The sequence below is a fragment of the Ursus americanus genome, chromosome 9 (genome assembly GCF_024610735.1).
Source record: "Ursus americanus isolate L20-20 chromosome 9, mUrsAme1.1.p, whole genome shotgun sequence".
NCBI lineage: Eukaryota > Metazoa > Chordata > Mammalia > Carnivora > Ursidae > Ursus > Ursus americanus.
This window is the reverse complement of record NC_142135.1, coordinates 31448425-31459581: the sequence shown is the minus strand read 5'-3', so window position 1 is coordinate 31459581 and position 11157 is coordinate 31448425. Positions and strand designations below refer to the sequence as shown.

Here is an 11157-nt window from a genome sequence, read left to right as displayed (position 1 = left end):
ATATAGAAAACATGTTAATTTGTCCATTGTGTGTGGCCATTCCACCAAGTGTACCTTTGAAAAGATCATTTGATACGGGGGCTCTAAGGTGGAAGCGTGGTTAAATTATTTGGTTTAAAAATATTTGTGTAACATGGCTTTTTTGAACTTTTATTTTTTTCAGTGTAGGAAGGAATGAAGAAAACTACATTTCTTGGGTGCCGATCGTGTAGCAGGTATTGGGATACGTAGTTTAATTTAGGTTATCTCGTACTGCCCTCACAATGACATTTCAAGTCAGGCTCCGAGCAATAAAGAGCATGTCTGAGATTCAACCCCAGCTCTAACTCCCAAGGCCGCCACATTTCTACCCTGCTGTGCTGCCTCTTGCCATGAGGCCATGTGCTGATATTTGGTGGAAGGTGCAGTAATAGAAGCCATTTCCGAAGGAGGGGAAGCCAGCTGGCTTCAGGGAGAACAGGACGCAGGGAATTCTAAGGAGCCGTGCGAGCCCTCTGTTCTGAGAGCGTATGAAGGAGGAAGATCCATTGTCCAAAATCAAGTTTTGCCTTCTCTAATTTTTCAAAATTAATTTAAATAATTGATAGATAGGTATTTCTCAGTGTGTGCCTTACAGCCTGTCTTGTCCACTTGCATATGCTGGAAAATTGAGTTAAAATGTTGTGGGTTTTTTTTGTTTTGTTTTGTTTTTAAAGAGAGGAGGATATGTTGTAGGCAAGAGACAGGCAAAATCAGTACCATTTGTATGCTGGTTTTAGCTTGAATCCAGAATTCTGATACTAAATGAAGATTTTTATTTGCATACTGTTTATTCAAAAGTTGGGGACACTTAAAATACATTTATTTACTGATATGTGTGAACTACATTTTACTTAGACAATCTTCATAGTATTCGTGGTATGGGAACATTATTCCCCATATGTAAGACTCATTGGAAGCTTTCTTACTCCAGGGTTGAATAGATGGTTGCTAGATAAAGGCATCCATAAAATAATAATTGAGTGTATTTATAAAAAATAGCTTTCCATTTTGGTTTGTAAGATACACTTGTAAATTTTTATAATGTTACGACATATTGTCCAGATTGGTTGATTGGGGGAGGGGAGAACTGATGTAATTCAGACAAACAATAATTACTAGGTCAAGAAATAGGGCAATTAAAGAATGATTCATGGCAAGTAGGAGTGAGACATTTACATTCTGAAAATTAATTATGGGACTTTTATTTAAATTATAATCAGGAAGAAAAGTTCAGGGAAAAGAAAGAGGTTCGGGGAAATTTTACATGTACTCATCTTGAGTACAAATTAGTAAAGATCTTAGATTCAACTAATGTGTCAGAGTCCATTAAAGAGATTGGAAAACCCTATTTCACTGTGACTAAACTGCCTGAAATTTTAACCTCCAAACTTATATATAATCAAATGCAGAGATTGTGTATGTCTTGATAAATTTACATATATATCCATGATGGAAGAGTACAAAAGACATGGATATTTGATTTTACAGGGTCGACAGCGATGTGTTCCGTTGGCCAAAGCAAGTGTGGGAGCTCTTATAAAATCCTCAGATCTACAAATTATAAAAAATAAATTTTTATGTTTACTTAGGCAACAACTGTCTCCATCTGCAATCCACTTATTATATAGTATATCCTTAGAAGCTGGCTAAATTTAACTCTGAAGGTCTGATGTCTCACAGCCTTGGTCTTTGGCCTTGAGGGCACTGATCATTACTGTACTTATTGGACTCCCATTTAGTCCTTCCCATTTTTTTTTCTTTGGCTTATTCTCCTTCCACCTCATTTCCCCACTGAACTTTTCTGTCCTGGGCCCTGTTATCTCAACTTGCTCTCACCTTTTCAAACTTCCTTTGTACTCACTCTGATGAGCCCAGCCTAGTTTATGAGTGCTTGTATAGAGGGCCCTGGCCTGCCCTTTCCTGTTTATTAGGCATTAGGGCATTTGGCAAGTTTTCAATGTGAGCTATGGTGATCTCATAACTCACAGGATGAAACTAATATACAGTAATTTTAGATCCAGTAAGAAATGAATGGGAGATCATTGGCATTTCAATTTGCAAGTCTACTCTTCCCATGGCTAATATAAGAAGTCTCGTTTGATTTTGAAATGGTGATACAAAAGACAGGGTTTTAGATTTGAGAACTAGAAATCCCACACTTAAATTGCCAGAATGTGTTTGCTGGAACCAGATAAAACTCCTTCCAGTGGATGGTAAACCTCTCTTAGGGTAGCAAATTTAAGGAATAGAGTAAATTCCATTATCGGATATTCAATTTCAATATTTAAAATAGGTGATTAAATGCAATCCATAATCTCTGAAGTCGTTTGTAGAAGTATGTAATAGAATTTGGGATTAAAAAGGATTCTCTTTGCCATGAGAAAGCATTTTCAGATATTCATCCGGTAAGATCAACATGCAATAGTTAGCTTCAGGTTTTTTATTTGTTATTTATTTAGCAAATGGGGAGGGGGGGGCAAGGCCCGTAGTCAACCCATGTTGCTTTTTAAAGGAGGAAAAAAATGATTTCTCTTTTAGTCCATTCAGAATGGCTCTCCCAGGAGAAAGACTGACATACTCAGCCACAAACACTTTACTCAGCTGCATGGACTTAAAAATGTAGGCACTTTTAATGGGAACAACTTTCATTTAGTTTGCTCCTTTCATTTAGTTTACCATGCTGTTTGGAATCCTCAGAGTTTTCCAAGATGATTGATGATTTCCAATACCCTGGCAATAATTTCAGCCTCTGTTAAAGCTTAGGCATAAGACTGACATCATCTTTATAAATTTACCATTTAGTTAATCCACTCGTGCTGATTGATTAGTGGTTAAAATTCAAGCATCCTATTAGATACCCACATGATACTATAATATCTCAAAATAAATGACCGTGATCATGTTGAATGCAGAATGCCATATAGACTTGTGAAGACACTGAACTGATGTCAGTTGCCGTTTAATTGTGTGAATGTTACGGCACTTGACATAATTCGATCAGCAGGCATGCTGTACCACAGAGTTACCTCTCTTAGACTTTCTACCTGTAATCTAGGGTAGTTTTCTTGTTAGGTAGTGAAAGATTTAGGAGTGAGGATTTCTAGACACTGACTGAGGAATCACTAGAGACACATCTTTTAACATAACCGTTTGTGTAGTTTCCACAAATCTTTATTTAAGAGATTATGAAGAGATACTAAATCTCTACATGGAAGATAAGTTGGATAGACATCATACTGAGAATATATTTTTTAAATATTTATTTATTTATTTGAGAGAGAGAGGGAGAGAGCGTGCACATGTGTGAGCGGGGGAGAGGGGTAGTCAGAGAGAGAGGGAGGGAAAAAATCTTAAGCAGGCTCCATGCCCAGCACAGAACCTGACGTGGGGTTTGATCTCATGACTCTGAGATCATGACCCCAGCCGAAATCAAGAGCCAGATGCTTAATGGCTGAGTCACCCAGGTGCCCTGCACTGAGAATATTTTTATATTAAATATAAGGTAGGGAAGTTGGATAAACATACAATAAGGATAATTTTGTTAAGGAGATGAAAGGTAATTGCTGTGGTTACTAATATTTCTTATTAAAGCTGTATAAATTAATCTAAGGCTCTGGGATTTTTATCTCCTGGTCCATATTCTCTCACCACTCTGAGCCTAATCAGACTAATGTGGTGCCAGAGGCGTTCAGAAGTTAAATTGAAATATTGATGCTTGACTTTAAGTACTAAGTGGGACAAACACAGTTTTTTCTTCCTTCACTTTATTTCTGAATAAATTTATTCATTTTATTATGACACGGAATACTCAATTAAGACTATGGCAACTCTCTTAATCCCCAGTTCCTTTTCTCCAAACTCCCACTATTAAAATGACGATTTTGCCATATCTAGAAGAATGTGGAATGTATATATCCTCTTTCTCTTTTCCAAGTTTTTACTGCTGGTGTCCATAAATGTTAAGGTGGGGAGAGAAGAGCAGGTTTGGCTAACATAAGAGTAAGTGGGGTGTGAGACTTGACTTGTGTTCTGGAAAGGAAGGCAATATTTCTGGAGAAAGAAAATGTGCTGTGAGATCTTAGGCCACAGCTCTGGATTCTGGAACGAGCAATTGTCAGCAAATAACTCTTATTACCCACAATTCCAGGAATGGACTTCATCTAGCTTCAGCTATTTTTATTCCATTAATAGAGATGAAAAACTTTGATTGTAAATGCTGTATGAACATTTCCTATCTCATTTCAATATGTCTGGTATTAGTAGGTCAGCCAAGAAGATGTAAATGACTGAAGTCAGATCTTCTTATGTTCTGGTAGTACAGAGAGATAAAGAGGGAGAGAGAGAGAGAGATAAGAGAGCTGGAGATGCCGGGAGCATCTCAGATGAAGGGAGTGGTCACTACAGTGGTGGGACGTTGAATACGACTGTCTAGTGCACTGTTGTGTTGGCTTGGATCATCAGAATGCCTGGTGCATACTAGCTGCTCCACAAAAAGACATCTCTGCATTGTCTGGGACTGGTCACGTCTATTATCTTTGTTTAGCTTGAGGCAATGTGTAGCTTTGACCTATAGGCACTTTTTGAAGTTCATGGCTTTGAGTCTCGGTGGTTGTTTCATTTGATTTACAAAGTACTTTTTAGCATTAACTTTGCAATGAAGGAGCTTTATTCCCAGAAGATGTTTTAGCCAGGGGTATACTTGTCATGATTTATGACCAGAACAAATAATAAAATATATAAAACCGCATATGATGGGGCCCATTAAGTTATTTCTAGATAACTTTGCTCCTAAGTTAAACTGGCTATGTTTTTCCATGTCTGTGTCTGATAAGTAGATTTATCTCAACATCAGGTTTTCGCAAGATTAATAATCCTTTTTTGTTAAGAGAGTCTGTTTTAAAATTGAAGACGGTTATCCTGATGTGAATTTTATAAACATAAGTTAAATAATATTATGCTTTCATATATTTAAAGCATATCTGATATTTTAACTATACTTTTAATCAGATGTCTTACAGAAATGGGAAGTATACTCAGGAAGAAAAAAAGTGGTTAAGCTAAAAAGATTTTTTCTTTAGCTTGAGTAATACTATGCTCTCAAAGCTGTAACCTGAATTATTAGCACATATAAATCCATCTTCTTAATTAAATGGGGCCTTTGGCCATTGAACACCAGCATATGGACAGAGTTAGTTACTAAATGTTATTATGAGGCTGGCCTGGACACATAATCCATTAGAGGTAGGATTCAGTTATATTGGTAGCAGCAAAGTGATTTTTATGGTTGTAAGAATCTTCTCTTTGTTCTGTCAGTATCAGTTATTTCAGTACTAATAAAAATCTAAAACGGAGGTCAAGTTTATGATCTGTGCTTTGGATGGATAATTTGTAACAATTCTATCCAATAAGCCAAGAGTTTCTTTCTTTCTGGAAAGGACCTGTGCTATGTGGTTTGTCTAAATTACCTCAGTGTGCAACCATGGAGAGAGTGAGCGTGATATCATGGGATTATAATGTTAGAAAATTTCATTGAAGGGCATGAATAGACATTAAAATAATAAATATGCACTTGTGATAGTGTATCTATATGTGTTTAGGATTGCAGTAGTGAATATTACATATTTCCTTTGGGGGTTTTATCAGTGTCAGTCAATTTTGCTTAAAATTTTGGAGAAATAACTTATAGTAATATGTTAAAATGTATGGTAACAAGTGAGAGGAAATCTATGTGCCCATTCAAAGTTTTGGTCCACATTTCAGATGAAACACCAGTAAATTACTGAAAAACAACTCCTTAAAACAACAGTGCAAAGTAAATCAAGGGCAGAACTGTTATAGCTTAGTGGTGCCGGGGGGGTGGGGTGGATAATGGAACTTGTTTTATGATGTTAAACAACATCATGAGAAGGTAACATAAGAGGTTATGCACGTATATATTTTTCAAGTCATGGAGCACTAAAATTTAAGATGTTAGGGAGAGCTTCCTAAAACCCCAAAAATGTTAAGCCTCTATTCAATACTATTGCTTCTCTCTCTGTGTGTGAGCCTATGTCCACATACCATGACGATATTGCCAAGACATATACTGAGCTGGTCAAACAAGGCTTATGGCAAGGAGAAGGAGATAGGAAATAGAATAGTAGTCTCTCCCACGTAAGTCCAAAGAGCTAAATTTGTCAAGGATTGGTACTGTCAGGTAATGGACAGCTAGATGGCTAAATGATGCCCATCTATATGTAATAATACAGGATGGAGGTAATTACACTGTCCACATCCAAGAACAGAAGGGGATTTTAGGAAGAGTTTTTAAACTTAGGGAAAGGAAACCAGTTTAATTGGTTAAGTTGGGTTACAGAGGTTATCTAAAGGCATAGCCTCTTTATAGTGATCAGAATAGGCTGTAAAGGAAAACAGACCAGGATATAGACCCCTCAAATGGTTATACAATTTCAAATTCAGGAAATTTGTAAATGAACAGGAATATTAAGTTATTGGGTTACGGCTGGAGGTATGAAATTAACATATAGATTATTTGTGGGGCGCCTGGGTGGCACAGACCTTAAGCTTCTGCCTTCGGCTCAGGGCATGATCCCAGCGTTCTGGGATCGAGCCCCACATCAGGCTCTTCCACTGGGAGCCTGCTTCTTCCTCTCCCACTCCCCCTGCTTGTGTTCCCTCTCTCGATGGCTGTCTCTATCTCTGTCAAATGAATAAATAAAATCTTAAAAAAAAAAACCATACAGATTATTTGTATATGCTATGAGAGAAAGACAAGTGATACTCTTATGTAAGAATAGAATATGATACTGGATTAGATTGTTAACTGTAAAAAAAAGGTGCTATAAAGACATTATTAGGATAATTGACAAAATTTGAATATGGACTATATATTACATAGTTATGTCTATCAACATTATTCGTAATTAGTGAAATGTACTATGGCTGCATAAGAGAATGTCTTTGTTCTTATGATATATACTGAATACTTAGAATAAAGGGCCATAAAGCTTGCAACTTACTTCAAATGGTTTAGCAAAATGATAACAGTGATATTATTATTACTGAGAAAGAGACATAAAGCACATGAGGCAAAATGTTAGCTATCTGTAATTCTAGGTGAATGGTGTATGGGCATTTATTATGTTAATATTGTAACTTTTTGAAGATTTAAAATATCCGGAATAAAAGGTGGAAAAAAATAGATGCAACTAACAAGTAAAATTACTAGTACTACTAGTGGTAATAATAATGATAATAGTAATCATAAATGTGTCCTGAGCCTTTTAGGTAGATGGAAGTCTTGATACACAAAAGTATCCAAAGACCAGAATAACTATGATTGAGGCACTAGAATAGAATGTTCACTGTGAAGTTCTAAGGTTAATTTAAAAAAGTTTATATCAGTGTTATGTCTAATAACAATAGAAAACTCTCCTTGAACATTTCCTTGAAGGGCAGTGAACTTTGCAAGTTACCAAACCTATTCTGGAACTGTGTTGGAGATAATATTGTGATGTATAAAGAGGAGAAAGAAAGTAGGAAAAGAAAGCTCTTCTAAATTTTATCCATTAGGAGTGTGACATACTAGGAATTATAATTGGAAGAAAGGAAAAGTTGATAAAGATCAGAATAGAATGTAATTGAAAACATGTAAATAAAGAAGAGACTTCAGTAAATGTAGAAGAAAATGGGAGAAAAATGTTCCAGGTATGAGTAATATTCAAAATCCATAGATCATTTCCCCCTTCATATACATAAGGTCACTAAGTGCTCTGACCAGCATGATGTTAGATTTCACCATCTTTTCATGTGTCTGTTGGCCATCTGGATGTCTTCTTTGTAGAAATATCTACTGAAGTGCTCAGTCCTTGAAAAAAATAAGTTATCTTCTAGTTGTTGAGTTGTAGGAGATTTTTTATTATTATTATTATTATGATATGTTAGTCACCATACAGTATGTCATCAGCTTTTGGTGTAGTGTTCCATGGTTCATTGTTTGCGTATAACACCCAGTGCTCCATGCAATACGTGCCTTCCTTAATACCCATCACCGGTCACTGATCATCAGGGAAATGCAAATCAAAACCACAATGAGATACCATCTCACATCTGCCAGAATGGCTACTTTCAACATCACAAGAAACAGCAGATGTTGGTGAGGATGCGGAGAAAGGGGACCCCTCTCACACTGTTGATGGGAATGGAAGCTGGTGCAACCACTGTGGAAAACAGTATGAAGGTTCCTCAAAAAGTTATAAATAAAACTACCCCAGACCCAGCAATTACACTATTGGGTATTTACTCCCCAAAAATGAAAACACTAATTGAAAAATATATGCTCCCCTATGTTTACTGCAGCAGCATCAACAATAGCCAAATTGTGGGAACAGCCCAAGTGTCCATTGACTGGTGAATGGCTAAAGATGTGGGGGGTGTGTGCGTGTGTGTGTGTGTATGTGTGTGTACACACACAGTGGACTACTTAGCCATAAAAAAAGAGAATGAAATCTTGTCATTTTCAATGACATGGATGGAGCTAGAGAGAGGTATTATGCAAAGTGAAATAAGTCAGTCAGAGAAAGAAAAATATCATTATGTTTTCACTTATATGGAATTTAAGAAACAATCAAGCAAAGGGAAAGAGAGAGAGAGGCAAACCAAGAACCACTCTTAACCCTAGAGAACACACGGATAGTTATCGGTGATGGGGGGGATGGGGGGAATAGGTGATGGGGAATCAGGAGTGCACGTGTGATGAGCATAGGGTGATGTATGCAAGTGTTGAATCACTATATTGTACACCTGAAACTAATATTACACTGTATGTTAACTATACCGGAATAAATAAATATAAAAGCTCCTCTGATTTAAAAAAAAAAAAAAGATTTCACCATCTTCATCTTTAAGCCTTAGGGAAACAAAAAGTCCATTAATGTCTTGATGGCCAGAAGACCCATCCATGGCAAATTGTCTTGATTTTCTATTCTTATTGCACAATCTTTGTGGATCTTTTTTTGTCTGCTTAAGATGGAAGCAAAGAACTTGCAAAGGGTCAAGGAAATCCATATTTTGGTTTTTACTTCCTCAATTCAGCCAGCCATTCATTGAACCCTCATTCATATTTCACAACATTCTTTTTTATCAGGTACCCCTAGAAATTATTTTGATCTCTTTTTGACAGACTTTGCCTTCTAAGTGCACTAATTATTATTTTCAATTTTATTTTCCTTTCTCTCTGTTTTTTTAGCCTCCATTGGAGTACCAGGACACGTTTTTTCTCTTTTAACCTCAAGCTATCACTTAAAGGGATCTGATGAAGAGTAGTCTGGCTTTCACAGGGCAGTGACTTCTATCAGTGCCGTAATAATAATTATTATACACCAGATTGGCAGAGGAAAAGAAATCTCACGTGGATAAATACAGTGTTTTAAAAATATAAGTAATAAATGCTACAAAAATGGAAGATAGATTATTTGAAAAAAAAAATTAAAATCAGTACCTAGTTGCATGTTCAAGTCATAGAAAAGCAACAACTACAACAAAACCAAAACAAAAGAAATGAGGTCAAGAAAAAATAAAGAAAAAAATGAACACTGTATTTTTTTTTTCTTTTAAATACATGAAAACTCAGAAAAAATGATAAAGGAGAACGTTGTTCCTTTATCAGATGGGAAAGGAAAACTGTTAACTGATGACATAGAAAAGGCAGAGACTTTTACTAAGTATGTTCTTTACCTCTGTCTTCACGCGAGAAGGTCACCTTTGATCTAATCACTGGAATAGCCAACACCTGGGCTGGGAGGGCAGAAAGTCATGATAAAAGAAGGAATGAACTAGAGATTGTGTAAAAAAATAAAATAAATAAAAATAAAAGGTTGTTCAACTGCTGGCATTGGCGAATGTTAATATAGAAATGGAACTCTTTTAAGTATGGGGTGTCAATTGTCTTCCTCTTTGGGGGCTTTCAGTTTATATGATATTTGCAATTTTTCAATTAAATAATAAATAGAAGTTTTGTATGTGCGGAGTCTAGAGGAAATCAAACAGGACTATGATGTAGCCTCAAATCTCAAGAAATTTGCACTCAATAAACTAGCCTTGGATAAGACTTTCTGATAAGGAAAATGGTGTAATGTGACTTATTTATAAAATTATTCATAAAAGATACACAACTAGCTAAGTAAAGTCCTCATGGGTCCAGAGATACTTATCAATGGTTTTAAGCAACCTCAGAGAAATTTTATCAAATTACCTAAATATGAGTTTGGGTTTTTGTTTGTTTTTTTGTTTTAATGAGGGAGTTAGATAGGGAGAACAACAAAGGTTGGGTCAAGCGGACAGGCACCGAAACAGGAAAGCAGTGGCTAAAAGTGGGAAACCACCCAGAATGGTAACGAGTTAACGAGTGAATCAGAGTCCAGGATAACATCCTGGATTGGCCAATCTTATTCTCTGTAGAGTAGTTCAAATTTATGGGAGTACAGACAATATCTTCTTTGGTTCAGCTCTTCTAACTTCCTAGGAAGAATGAGGGCTCTGTCCCTGGTCTACCACCCAGGGACTTTGCTAGAATCCAAGCTGTCAATCTTCTGTGGTTTTGTTCCTGGTGTACATAGCGTAACTTGATTTTGATTAAGTATTCTGACAAAGTGTCCCATGACTACTTTGTTAGTATTTTGTGACAAGGAGCTTGGAGATAATATTTTGTCATTATTATTTGATATTTTCCAAGGTACCTAAAATTCTTGAATTTTTTCCTAATCCATGGCAACCTAAGTAGGAAAAATTGACTTGTTAGGTCCTGTGCCCAAATCTGAATCTTAGGATTTATTACACTTCAGAAAAAAGAAAAAAGAAGAAGAAGAAGAAGAAGAAGAAGAAGAAGAAGAAGAAGAAGAAGAAGAAGAAGAAGAAGAAGAAGAAGAAAAAGAAGAAGGGGGAGGGGGGAGGGGGAGGAAGAGGAAGAGGAAGAGGAAGAGGAAGAAGAAAGAAGAAGAAGAAGAAGAAGAAGAAGAAGAAGAAGAAGAAGAAGAAGAAGAAGAAGAAGAAGAAGAAGAAGGATTTGCTAGAGAGAAATCAAACAAGGGTCTCTGTTGATGGGAAAAAAAAAAAAAAGCCATGGGATTACCAACGACG

The 11157-nt window shown here is 36.3% G+C and overlaps 1 protein-coding gene across 2 annotated transcripts in view; it reads left to right on the top strand.

Moving 5' to 3' along the window:
• The window catches only part of ZFPM2 (zinc finger protein, FOG family member 2), a 443301-nt gene that overhangs the window by 41702 nt on the left and 390442 nt on the right, over nucleotides 1–11157 (top strand). The window lies entirely within an intron of this gene.